This window comes from Hemiscyllium ocellatum, chromosome 36, assembly GCF_020745735.1.
Source record: "Hemiscyllium ocellatum isolate sHemOce1 chromosome 36, sHemOce1.pat.X.cur, whole genome shotgun sequence".
Lineage (NCBI taxonomy): Eukaryota > Metazoa > Chordata > Chondrichthyes > Orectolobiformes > Hemiscylliidae > Hemiscyllium > Hemiscyllium ocellatum.
The window spans coordinates 17242963-17257693 of NC_083436.1; the positions used below are offsets into that span (position 1 = coordinate 17242963).

Genomic DNA, 14731 nt, shown 5'->3' on the forward strand with positions numbered 1-14731 from the left:
AGGAACCTGAAAATTAAATTACCAACCTCAGTTGCACTTCTGTTGTTGGTGGCATATCTCCACAAAGAAGAGAGGAAATCAGAGGGAAGATAATATTTAATATATCTCTTGTGCCCTTTTTTCCAAATCAGGATTGATGAAGTCCTTGAATGGTGGTAACTGTCCAGCTTTTGGTTGAAGTTTGGTAGAGTTATCACAGAAAATTAAACTGATGTTTTACTTCAGTGACCCAGCAGGGTATAATTATATACACACGATGATCTGACATGGCAGATTGTTAATAAAGCACAAATGTTATTCCATCTGATAGTGTGTGGCCAAAGGCTCTAAATAGTGCAGTCATACAAGTATAGATTCAGACCTTTTGATCCAATCAATCCATGCCGACCATAATCCCAAACTAAACTAGTCTCACCTGCCTGCGCTTGGCCTCCGAGCATTTCTTATTCATGTGCTTATACAAATGTCTTTTAAACATCATAACTGTATCCACATCCACCACTTCCTCTGGAGGTTCATTCCACACATGAACCACTCTCTGTGTAAAAAAAGTTGCCTCACATGTCTATCTTAAATCTTCTTCTCTCACCTTAAAAATGGATCTCTTAGTCTTGAAATCCCCCACCCTATGTAAAAGGCACATGTCATTCACCTTATCAATCACTCATGATTTTATAATCCTCTATAAGGTCACTCCTTAACCTCTACACACCAGTGAAAAGGATTACAACCTATCCAGCCTCTCCTTATAACTCAAACCATCCATTCCCAGCAACATTCTGGTAAATCTTTTCTGAATCCTTTCCAGCTTAATGATAGATTTCCTGTAACAGAGTGGCCAAAACTGGACACTGTACTCCTGAAGAGCCATCATCAATGTCCTGCGAAAACCCAACATGACATCCCAACATTAATGTAATTTGAAAACTTAACAGTAGCATTTTAATCTGTAGCATTTTAAACCATGCTCTAATCTTCAGCCTGTCTTAATATGAACCTCCTCACAACACTTAGGCATAGCTTGCTTATATATCTATGAAAGTGAATACCATTTTTCTCAGGAGTACTACCTTGACGAACTTCAAGAACATCACTTTTCATTTGAGAGAAGGCAATATATTACTAGTTTTCTAAGTATCCTATATCCATACTTCTATGCATTGACTATCACTGAGAGGAAAGGATTTGGACAGGAGATGATCTGAATAATTGATGCATTGATGCAGCTAGTAACTCTTCCTTTTTATTTAACAACTGAAATAAGTACTGCCAGACAAAAGGTCTGCAACAACGCAAAAGAAAAAAGCAAACATAATTCCAAATACAGCAAACACTATTACATCTGTATTCTTGGACTTGAGAGGACATGTTCATGAACTCTGTCACAGTCACATCCTAAATCGGAGATGATAATAATATACAGTATGCAAAGAAACATGGAAAATAGAAGCAGGAGTAGATCATTTGGCCAATTAAGGCTGCTCTGCCATTCAGAATCCTCTATCTTGACATTTTCCGGTTTTCTCACATTGCTGTTTGATGTCTTTATCTGCCAAGCCTCCACTGATATGTTTGTCCTTTTACCTCCCTTATCTTCTCCAGTGATTAATTATAACCTAACCCCTTTGGTCAAACTATAAATCAAAACCTTATGTTGCTCAGTAACAAATTTAATTTGATAATGTTCCTGTGAAGCAACTTCAGATGTTCTGCTGCATTAAAGGTACCATACAGGCATCAGTTATTTAAGGCCAAAGATAAGGTTCACATTTTAATGATTTTGATTTTCATTTTATTTATTCACAACATGTGCCAAGAGGGGAGTTATGTGCCACCTTTGGTGCAAGTGACCAGGAACATCCTTAAAACACTGCAGTACATGTAATGAAAGGACTCCCACCATGCTATTCGTCAGAAAGTATGAGATTTTGATGCAGCATTAATGAAGTAAGAGTAGTATATTTCCAAGTCAGAGTTTTGCTGAGCTTGGAGGAATATTTTGGATATGTTGATTTTCCCAGCCACCTGCTCTTGTCCATATGCTCACACATTCTTTCCCTCTCTCCCAGCCACACACATGCTATCTCACTCACTCACTCACTCTCTCTCTCGCTCACTCACTCACTCACTCACACACACATGCATGCACACATGTCACAAATAAGTCAATGGAGTGAATTTTCATTTGCAGATTTGCAAAACATTCTATTTTAGTTTTTAAAAAAGCACACAATCTGTATGCAGTCAGTCCATGTGATATTTTATAAATTCCTACTTTGGAAATAGAACCAGTCTGACTCAAGGTTGGAATACAAACAGACTCTGACCTCACACCTTTAATGCATTACCTGAGCTGAGATGTCACCTTTTTTTGTAAAACCTTAAGTTATCTCAGGAATGTGACTTGAAAGAAGTTCTGGGATTTATATATTAATGAATTGAAACCTGCAACTCCATCTTGGTGATTAAAGACTTAACAGCAATCAAGGTTTGTTCAATACATTGCATCATGTAAAAGAACAAAGTGTCATACACTATAAATTGTGTCCTCATGATCCTGTCCCATGAATTACCTGATGAAGGAGCAGCGCTCTGGAAGCTTGTACTTGCAAATAAACCCTTTAGACTATAACCTGGTGTTGTGAGATTTAACATTGCAATGATGGTGGAGGGAGTTAATGTTTAAAGTTCTTCCAATTTCAATGGAACTGAACTTATCCAGGCAAATGGAAAGCATTCCACCTTATCTCTGATTTGTACTTTGCAGATGGTGAGAAGGCATTTGGGAATTGGAAGATGAGTTATTCACTGCAGAAAACTTATCCTTTGACATATGATTGTAGTTAGACTAGTTCAGTTAAGTTTCATATCAATGGTAAACTCCATATTATTGATGATGGTAATGCTATTGAATGTCAAGGAGATGTGGTTCAACTTTTTGTTGGTGATTCTCAATGCCTGGGGATGTATGATATGAAAGTTACTTACCACTGATCAACTCGATTTTGACTGTTATCCAGTCCTTCAAACATGTGGTCTCAGACTGTTTCTTTATCTGATCTTCTATTCAATCCTAGAAAATAATTATTTTTTCCACTGGATTGTTTGCTAGAATATCTCAAACCACGTTAACTAGATAAGTTAGATAGTAAACCCATGAAGTTTTGCATATTGGAGATGAAGACCCCACATTGTTACAATTTATACCACCACTTGTGGGCCATATCACTTTTAAAAACATTTTATCATATTTATCAAAGCCTGACACCTAATAATATGTAGGCATTGTCAGTATTCTGAGTTGCTTGGATGTTAATTTTGGAAGATATGACATCATTTTGCCTTATGGTTTAATTTGAATATACTCGCCCATCATTCAGCAAGCTCTCCTGGTTGTCTTTTCCACTTTTGCCTGAAATGATTGCTTGATCTAAAATAGGCAGGGATTTGCCAGGGAGGGCCTCAATCCATTTTCCAATTTTTGGCTGTGACATTTAAAAACAGGGACAGAGTAAAGTAAACTCATACCTCACACATGCCAATGTTTAATCTTGCTCATCATTCATTATATTACGTGGTAACACCATTTTAGTTGCTTTGTGTTGAAACCCTCAGTGTTAATGAACAGCTTTCATGCTTGACCTCTTACCCAATGATGCCCCATAGTTATGCACCATAGCATTTGGAATGGGATAACTGACTGAAAGCTTGAATGCATGGATCCCCAAGGTTAAGTTGGTTGATTGACAGGATGAATAAAAATTTCAGAGTTTTTGAAATCAACTTGTCAAGAAGAGGTTGAAGATAAGCTCAAATTGGAGATGAGATTCCAGGTAGCCATAGGCGTATGGTTAAGAGTGGAAATGGTTACAAAAATGTTTGTTACTGACAGCCGCCAGTACCAGACTAAAATAACAACCATCCACATGCCTTAAAGGAAGTGATGAGCAAAATCACTATAGTATTGAACCCCATATCTCTCAGTTTGAAAATAATGTTCAATGTGAAAATGGAATAAATAGTAAGACACAATATAATCTAAATAAGAATTAGACAAAATGATAAATAACATACTTGATTGTATTGTAAGAGAATTTGAATAGAAATCATCAGCAGATAATGAAGCTGTATAAGACACTAACTCTGTTAAATCTGAAGTGCAGTTTAAGGTAACCATTCTGGAGAGTGAATAATTCAGATTGGTCTTATAAAAGTAAACTTTAAGGTCATCTGATTAATAATATGTCTAATATTTGTGAATTATATTAATAATGTTAAATTAAAGTATTTTTTGTCTTTTAATACTAAAAAGTGGATTGTTCAGCAAGGAATGCAAAAAGAGGAGAGTTTGATGCATTCATGTAAATTAAATCAATCTTAAATCCATTTGTTGAAGCTCAACCAATCAGAAAACTACACTTGAAACTAATAGAACAGATCTGGCTTTTGGATAATTAGTGAAACTAAGTCATTGCTGGAAATTTGGAGTATTTAAATTACTCTATTTATCATATTAGTCTTCAAAGATCCAGAAAACTTATCTAGAGAATTTATCATTTAAACAAGAAACTGTAACATAGAATTGAGGTATTTCTCATTGAATCTGTGCCATGAGTACCGGTTTATCTTAATAAGTAGCATTCCTTTGGTCTTTCTTGTTACTCTTGAAAGGAAATTGATATAGAGTCAAAAAGCCATATAGCACATAAACAGCCTATTTGATCCAACTAGTCCACACCTACAATGTTCCCAAATTAAACGAGTTCCGTTTGCCTGTGTTTGGCCTATAGACCTCCAAACATTTCTTATTCATGTTTGTATTGTCTTTTAAACAGGGCAGAGTAGGAACTTGTCGAAAAGGTGTGTGTGCGTGCGTTAATTTGAGACTCACCCGCCAAAGGCAGCAGCAGTCTTGCTGTTGGTGTCCAGTCTGGCTGCCGTCTCCATTCCGTTATTTCATTTTGTTCTGGAGTTCCACTGGGGAGAAGAAATAAGAGGCATCTGGCCACTTCACTCCCATCCGCTGGCTGGAAACGTGGAGAGTTGAAAGCACCCGGGCAGGTGGGATGGAGGGAGGTGGTTTGCACTGTGTGCTGCTGCCTAGTCTCCTGAACAAGGAGCAGACATAGCAAGTGCTCACTCTGTCAATCCCATTGATGTGAAGCAGGGAAGAGGCTTCAGCAATGCTGCAGGTCCGTTACACACAAGTCGGTGTCTGCTCGGAAACAAACCCTGAGACAGAGAGAGGGAGCAAGGCAGGTAGAGCAAGGAAAAAGAAAACTTCAGAAAACTCCCAGCCCCAAAGGAGAGGCATTGAATCAGTTATCCGAGCAATCAGTTATCCAAAAATAAATACTGCCCGCCCATCCCGTTTGGATAATTGAGGTTCCTCTGTATATTCTGCTCCAGTTTGGGCCTTAAACATGGCTGGCAGTGACTCAGAAATAAGTCCAAATGGTGTCAGAGAAGATTAGAAAAGGGACTGGTGGGAGTTGGCAGCAGCCTGTAATAGTGAAAATGATTCAAAAGAAGAAATCCTGTTCCTCTAATCCTTGTTCCTCCCAAACATTAACTGAGACTTCCAGCAGTATATTTAAACTGGTTACGCTGTTTGTAAACTAAACAAATATAAGTGGAGCAGGCCTGACAACTACTTCACTTATTGCTGATCATCTTCCAATTGGGGTCCTTTCTAAGGTATTAGGCTCCTTATTAACATATAATATTATGCATTGTTACGTAATGGATCTAATATCCTTTGACCCGAACTTGGAATCCTCTCTTTACCAATATGATGCTTTCATAAAATAACTGCAGATTGAATTTGGGATGTTTGTCTCAAATTCTGCCTGGGAGACGAGTACTACAAAGAAAGATAGCTCGCCTGTTGTTTTTGCAAAACTCTCTCATTTACTGATTATATTTTCAATTTATTTTGTCATATAATCTACTGAAAAGTCCAACGATCTGAATACCTCCATTGATGATTCAATTGTCGATTTTCAGCCTAAGTCATAAATGTTCCACATTAGCTAATAAAGTTACAGTGATAGTAATGATACCTTAATGAAGTTACTGCATTTGAAGAATTAGAAGATCTTCTACCCCATCATCAAAAAAGACAACTTTCTAAAAGAGTAATGAATAACATTTTTGTAAAGTAAACATTATAAACCTCTAATCAATCAAAATAGAATGGATTTAAGTGTGATTTTATAGTCACTCTCATTGCAAACTATCATAAAAGTAATAGTAAGTATTAGTATTAACAAAAGTTGAAGACTTTAAAATTCTACAAAAGCAAAAACTAAAAATCAATTTACAAAAACTCATAATTAAATCATGCTTGGAGTCCAATTCCCATACTATAACTAGTAACTCATTTTTTGTTCTTTATTTTAGTTGAAACTGGACAAATTTCACATTAATAATGAACATAAAAACTGGTCCCCTGACCTGTCAGGTTGTGTTGAATGAATATTGTAATGTTTATGTAAATATAGTTTAATGAGATGTTCTGAAGTCAATGGGTTTTAAAATCAGTAGCAGTGTAATTAGAGTAGTGGGCATTATATTTAATGAAACACAGGATCTAAGTTCTATAAACCTGAATATCTCTGCTGGTGAAGTAACACTTGGACTGTAACTTGTCACAATTTGGGCTTGATTTCAAATTTTGTGCAAGTTCATGAAAACTTAGATAATGGAGAGAGAGAGAGGTAAAAACAATGACTGCGGATGCTGGAAACCAGATTCTGGATTAGTGGTGCTGGAAAAGCACAGCAGTTCAGGCAGCATCCAAGGAACTTCATCAGGAATACAGGTAGAGTGCCTGAAGGGTGGAGAGATAAATGAGAGGAGGGTGGGGTGAGGAGAAAGTAGCATAGAGTCCAATAGGTGAGTGGGGCCTCCTTCACAGCCGCTCCCTCACCACCTGACACCTGGAGGAACAAAAACGCCTCATCTTCCACTTTGGAACACTTCAACCCCAGGGTATCAATGTGGACTTCAACAGTTTCCTCATTTCCCCTTCCCCCACCTCACCCCAGTTCCAAACTTCCAGCTCAACACTGTCCCCATGGCTTGTCCTACCTGCCTATCTTCTTTTCCACCAATCCACTCCACCCTCCCCCCGACCTATCATCTTCATCCTCTTCCCCCACTCACCTATTGTACTCTATGCTACTTTCTCCCCACCCCCACCCTCCTCTCATTTATCTCTCCACCCTTCAGGCACTCTGCCTGTATTCCTGATGAAGGGCTTTTGCCTGAAACGTCGATTTTACTGTTCCTCGGATGCTACCTGAACTGCTGTGCTTTTCCAGCACCACTAATCCAGAAAATGAAGAGAGAGAGAGAGACTTCTTTATTAACCTGGTTGCTGTGATCGATTTGCTTGATGTGACCTTAATGATTTGAGTGACACTGTCTAATATTCATTCCAGATTTTATTGTCAATTTTATGCATTGATTAAAAGTTTAATTTGAGATTAGTGAGTTTACCATTCAGTGGTTAAGTTGTACATGCTAAGTAGGTCCTTGTTTATTGCTGCGTTGCCTATGACTGTGGTGAAAGTAATTGAGTGCAGTTGGTCTGAGATAGACAGGGAACTGCTTATTGAAGTTGGTCACATGTGAATGGGAGTAAGCATAGTTGACATCAGCTATCATGAGCCAGACTTTCTTGCTCGAGATAGGAGCAAGAATTACAAAAGTTCTCAGCTCAGCCTGCCTGCCTGCCTCTGGCGAAGGTGCCTGCAAGAATGCGATCTTTGTTACTGACAGGAAGGTTCTGGAAAAGTGTCAGAGGCAACCACAGAGGGTGCTAGGTGCTAAGCGAGACAGTTTTAAAGGACCCATCATGTTGTGGGACTTAGTGCTATGGGACATAACCCAATTAAAAGACCCTCCATTGACTTCTCACACACTTTATTCCCTCTCTTATCCACTATCATCTCTTATGTCCAATACACTAAAATATGCCCCAAAACAACCCAAATGCTATGCTTCTCTGTTCACCAGTCATGCCCTCATGCCAAGATATGTCACTTCCATACCCATGCACCCTCTATGTATGAACCATATAGTGACAGCCGGATATGAAAATTGAATGTTTTCTTTTGATTTTAGGAATTAATTGATAACTTACCACTGTTTTAAATAAAGCTCCTTTTCTCTACAGTCCAATAAACGTTAGCTTAATTGGCTGGATGGTTTGTATTGCAGACTGATGCCAGCAGCATGGGTTCAATTCCTGCACCAACTGAGGTTACTCTGGACTCTCCTTCTCAACCTCTCCCCTCGCCTGAAGTGTGGTGACCCTCCGGTTAAGCCATTACCAGTCATCTCTCTCTAACAAGAGAGCAACCCTATGGTCTGGTGAGACTATGGCGAATTATACATTAACCCTGACAGAACTATTACTTCATAACATTGTCCTCCAAGTATTTTCCTTACAGTTGACCCATAATGGATTAATATGTAAATATATATTGTATTGCATTTGGCACTACAATACCTCCCTTCATGTCCCTCACCTTATGAGTGCAGGTGGTCTTGATGTTTTACACTTGCTCAGAAAACACTCGCAAGTATGAAGATAGAATGGACGTTCTCTTGCTTGAGGGTTGACTGCGATTCTGATCTGTGGATCATCTCTCTGTTGTTCGTTCTATTATTTGCTGGAAATCCTTTGTGAAAGATCTCATTCTTTGTAGAAATATTTAGTAAAATAACCAATCTGGAGAACCTTTAACCAGACAGCTGCTCTGTTGAAAAAAATTTCTTTATTTCTGTATTTAGTGTTTCTGGAACAGTTGCTTTCTAATTGGAATAGATAGTCTGATTTTTGGAATAATATGTCTGATTAAGCTAGACGTTTTGTTCTTCTTTATCATGTCCACGATCTGTGGATGTCAGTTGGGCTCCCATGGAGCTGTATGCAAATTATCTCTTCGAGTTATTGATTAGGTAGGACGTCAGAGGTAACTGAAGATGTCCTACCTAATCAACAACTCGAAGAGATAAACTGCACACAGTTAAACGACTGTAGAGCTTGCTAGACTTTAAATTGCAGCAATGATGCTCTATTGTTTTAACTCTGTAATACTGTATTGAATTCTTCAATAAATCTTTTAACTTTATTATCAGCTGTTCTGTGGCAGTTCACTGCTTTCAAAGTTTCTAAATTTGTGTCCTTGTAATATTACATCTCTGCAATACTTGGCTTTCCCACCTTTTTTCTGGCGTTCCCACATTATTATTGATCAAAATAATAGCTGCCTTCTACTTATTTTTGTTTTCCTGCTTTCTGCAGCTTAGGTAGAGTTTTCCCTTTTCTTTCTGATTAAAGTGGATGTTCTCCCACCTGTCATAGCTGAAAACATTAACCAGGTTCTTCTGCACAAATACTTTTTAATAAGTTCTGTGTTGGTAGCCTTTATACACCTTCCTATCAAAATCACTGCTTCTTTATTGAATCCCAGTCCTTTTAGGTTTTCAATGTTTTTTCTGACTTTTCTTCTTCTGCCAGACTGTTTCACTCCACTTGTTTAAATTTAATTATTTTCTTCTAATATAAATGCCTTTCCAATTCCATCGCCCTAGTTCAAATTTCTTTTCTGGACCATTCACGATCTCATGCAGCTGTATATCATGAAGCCCAATATCCGTGATGTCGATGTTTGTTCTGAGAGGTGAGAACACTGTTTCATGCTCCTTTGCCTTTCATTTCTGGTCTTTGTGCCATTTTGCATCATGTTATTAACCTTTTCCCTTCGTGATCACTTTCTAGAGTCTTAGTTTTCTCCATCCAGAGCCTCTTTCATTAAGGCCTCTGAGTTTTCTATGCATAGCTGGCTTTTCTCTCTTTTCCTATCCCATGTTGTTGTCCCAGTGCTTCTTTCCCAGCCTCTGAATTAAGTGAATTTTGAGTACCATTTTGCTTCTGCTGTCTGCCTCTGCCAGTTCCTGCCCTTGTGCTGCTGATTGTTTTTCTGAGTCTTAAAGCTGTAATGCACTTAAAGCAATAAACTCAATTGCTTGATTTTATTTTCTTTCCTTCTGGATTTATTCTCTTCATAGTGGGTGTCATTGGCAAAACCTGGTAATATTCTCCTAATGACCCCGACTGGCCTTTATGGTGTTTTCCATTTCTTTCAGTGTGTGTTACCAGATAAGGGCTGTATGAGTAGTTTGTTGCCGATCTTCTTGATCCTATCTAATGATTAGTGCTCAAGGATATCCACAAAAGAATATCTAGAGAAGAGGCACTGTTCTTAGATGGCATTAAGGTTTATTATATGACAGCAGCTACATTTGGTCAGAATTACTAGGACCAAAGAGAGCTGATACAGATACATTTACTCACTAGTAGGGGTAGAGTAGAAATCTTTGACTCCACCCAAAGAATGAGTAGAGCCAATGTACCCCAAACCTTAACCTTTTTCAGAATCTTTACCTTATAATAGACATTATGTGTACCCATTTGCAAGATTCATTGAAAATTGCATTTTGGCCTCAGTTTGAATGCTGTTCACAAAATTTCAAATGAACAATGAGTCACTGATAAAAATGCCCTCATGGTGTCAGCTTCGGTCCTTAGCTATCATTGTGCTTTCCACACCCTCAACATTATCTTTATAAGGGGCAGAATCTTCCCAGACAGAACTAGAGAGAAATCTAGGAAAATCATGTGAAAAGTCAAGCAAGACATTTCTTGACACTGGGAACAATGAGTCGCACTTTCCAGTTAAGTTCCCAACATTGGATGGAATTCCCATTAGTGAGTGGTGAGAGACCTAGAAATAGAGGTTATCACTCATCATTACCTAATATCAGTTTATTAATATGTAATCCCTATTGAGCTACCCATTGGATAGAAACTAGACAACAAGATTCACTGATATGAAAGTCAGTGCCTGTCCACTCCTGATCACCACTTGCGCCTCAGGACCACCAGAATCTTTAGACACACTTCAAACCAGGCACCAACATTTCAGGGCATGAGCAGCAACTGCATGCAGCCCACGTTTACAAATGCTAACATTTGACGCAGCCCAATGTCTCTGCACCATCATGCCACATCTCCAATCTGCTTATAGTATGCTTCTGCACTATAATGCTGCATCTTGGAGCATACCAGCAACTAGCATTGGAATGCTTCTGTAAGGACACATTGCATGCACAGACAGACATATAGCTCATGGATTGGACCAGGTTGCATCTCAGGGCTGTTGACTGGTTTATCTTTAAGCATTTTACTCACTTAGCCAAGACAAATGGGTCCACTGTACTTCTGACTTGGCATGCCTTTTTTGTGCAGACAGAAAGCCAGGAAGTTTGTCACATGTAGCAGTATCATCAGTCAAGAAAGTGGACATGTTGCACCAAGGCATCATGTATATCATTCTTACATCTCACAAAGTGCCATCTGATTACAGGGCAAACACACTGCATGTAATTTAAGCAAATGGCAATGTCTCAGCGTCTAAGGGAAATAATCCTCAGTCAAGTCAAACGTGACACCCTTCAGCCGGGGGTCACAGCAAAGGAAACCTCTGATATCACTCCAAGGCCTTTGGTACAGACAGTTGGCCATTTAGCACAATCGAGGTTAGGATCATCTTCTTGTATGGAGTAAGGTGTTGAGTGTCTGGCACTCAATCATCTACCTTGGCTCTTTCTGTCTCTTTGTGGACTGATTTCTTTGAGAATGATAGAAAGGGAAGGATTGAGTGTGATGAAAGCACAGCTGTTATAACTGGTATAGGTGGGGGGAAAGTGAGAGGTATCTCAAGTGAATGAGTAGACAGCACAGAGGCCATGCAGAGTCAGTGGACTGTGGGACTTGCATGGGTAACAGTAAAAGAGGAAAGATTTTACATATAAAACTGAATGTGAGATATTGGAGAGAAGGTGGTGACAAGAAGATGATCATTGACCTTCTTACACTACTGGGCATTCCCTCAGCTGGCTGAGACTATATTGATGTGATAGCAACCCCGAAGAAGGCTGGCAGGGTCTCGTATTGTGGCCTTCTCTGATGATCTAGTGCAAAAAAGACATCCCTCCAGGTCCCTGCACACAACATGGAGCACAAACTTCCCCTTGACAAATATTGCAAACCATTCAGGTCAGCTCAAGACTGATGGCGCCTATTTAGGTGCACAGTGGCATTCTAAAGGTCGAGTCAGAGCCGGGGATCCTAGAATATTCTTGCAGTGCTGTGTACTTCTGGTTATGGTGATTTAGAGAATCACACTCGCATTGGACAAGAAGTATCATAGGGGCAAGTTGGAAAGTTAATGAGGCAAGTTTGGAATGATAACATGAGAAAACTTGTCTCGTGGAGAGCAACATGATGAAAATGACACTTTGCCAAAACATGGTGAAGTTCAGCCCTTACTTACTTATTGGTGAAAGACTGCAGGGCTGAAGCTAGTCACTCCCACCATCTAGTGTATAGAAAATATGAAATAGCAGAAACTGAAATTGAACAATTTTAATTCTTTGCACTTCAACTTCAGTAGGAGCTTTAACCAGGCATCTGTGAAACTTCATTATTGTTCTCAAGAAGTTAAAATGTTAAAGTGAGTGCCAACAAATCCGTATGTGCCTCATAATAGATCGGAACATCATCAGTTTGCCTAAGGGAGCTGTCTATTCTTGAGGCATTTCTCCTTGATAGTTACATCTGATAACTTCAGTCCAGATCAAGAAAATTGATAGTGCAATGTATGATTTTTGAAATGATGACTTTTCAGTACTCTAGGACAACTCTTTCCAATTGTTTCCAATTCGTTTTTAAGTGTTCATTCCTCTTTTATAATTAATGACGCAAATAATGCTTACCAGAAATCAGTGTTCTCTATCGTTCTCCACCTTAGCTTCATTTTTAAACTGACGAAGCCTAATCTTCTTCTGATAAGAGCATGAGGATCAACTTAAATGCATTTAGAATCAAACTTAACTTGGTCATCCAGTGGGGTTTGGTACTCTCATGCCAGATTACAGAAATATAGAGGGAGACATCTGACAAGGTGTAGCACAAATTAGCAATCTTTCCCTGAGTGACCAGATATTACTTAGTATTGAAAAAAAATCCCATTTTTTTCAATTGTAATTTTTATTGTTTTGTGTTAACGTGTTATTTACTTGTATTAGACATATTGTGATAAATTAGCACTGCATTGGTAGGGCTGACAACAAGCTTTCTGGTTGATTAACAACAAAATGGTTTTTAACAGCATGCAAGAATGTGGTTAAAACTTTGCTTTATTTCCTACCTGTGTGCAGAAAAGATCAGGTTATCACACAAAATGGCTTTTGAATGAATCACGTCAGTTAACTGCAATATTGGAAAAAGAGTTTGATATTTTGAAGAAGGAAACTGAATACAAGATAACCATTGGTGAATATCAAAGGATTGCCCACTAAGATTTTCTTATTAAATATTAACTTTGAAAGACATTTTTGGGGTGAAAATTCAAATTGTGATATTAGAATATGAAGGTAGTAGAATGAAGTGCATCTGTTTTTAAGAAGATGGTAATCATTAAAATAATAAGGAAAAATGCTAAATAGCTATGTGAATCACAGCCGGTTAAGCAGGGTCTAGCAGGCAGGCTTTCAGTTTAATCATTAGGAGAAATAATGCAGCAATAGTTTTGTGCCATCATCTTCTACAAGTGACAATGAACTGACTCAACCTGACAAATGACATTATGGAAAAAGCTGATAATCTATACACTACTTAAATAACAACAACAGGAGATACATTTTAATAGTTGTGCTTCAAATATGGATTCATTCATGGGGAAGAAAATTGTCAATTCTGCTGCAGTCTTAGATTGCGAGTTCTGGAACCTCCATTTTTGAATTTCATTGGTGTAATTTTAAGCTTCTCGCTTCCAGAGCACTGAACTAAAATATTTTCAATGTTTATTGATAGATTGAACATTATTACAAACTCTGGAATTTTCCATTGTTTGGTACAATAGCTCAAGCCAAACAAAAACAACCTTAATATCTTGCACATGATTAAATTTCATTGATGCTGTTAATGAGGAAGGATCATGATTTCTGTTGACAGTGCTCTGATATTAACATTTATAATGTTGGCATCAGTTTCCTCTCTGCTGTTTCAGCAGAATGATGTCCACATTCCTTGAACAAGTATTGAAAATAGTATTGAAAGGTAATGACAAATCTAAAGTGTGCAATTTAAGTGCTTTTGAAAAACTGTGGTAGTTGCAGTTTTTACCATAATTTATCCCCATTTTACAGACAGAATTAGTAACTTTCTGCCCCCAAAGTGAACTGATATTAAAGGCCAGTTATCAGAATCTATCTCCTGATGTTGTTATTCAAATGATGATTAGATTGTCAGCTTTTTCTAGGATATGATTTGTCAGGTGAATGTAGAAAAAATCCACAGCAGTAAGGAAGGAAGTCTCCCAGTATCCTGGCTATCATTCATCTTTCAATCAGGAAAACCAAAAATAGATTATTTTGTTAATGGTCTTAATTGCTGCTTATGGATGCTTGCTTGAAAATTGCCTGTGTTTGCCAACAAAACAGCAACGGCTACAGTTCAGAAGTAATTAATTAGTTGCAAAACGCTTTGGAACATCCGGAGAATATGAAAGATATTGTTGAAAGCCAATTTTTTTTCTGATTTTCATGTTTTTCCAATGAATGTATGCAGATAAGCTTTTCATTAAAACATTAA

At 38.1% G+C, this 14731-nt stretch overlaps 1 protein-coding gene across 4 annotated transcripts in view; it reads left to right on the top strand.

Annotated features, from left to right (window-relative positions):
• The window catches only part of inpp4b (inositol polyphosphate-4-phosphatase type II B), a 917060-nt gene that overhangs the window by 776385 nt on the left and 125944 nt on the right, over nucleotides 1–14731 (top strand). The window lies entirely within an intron of this gene.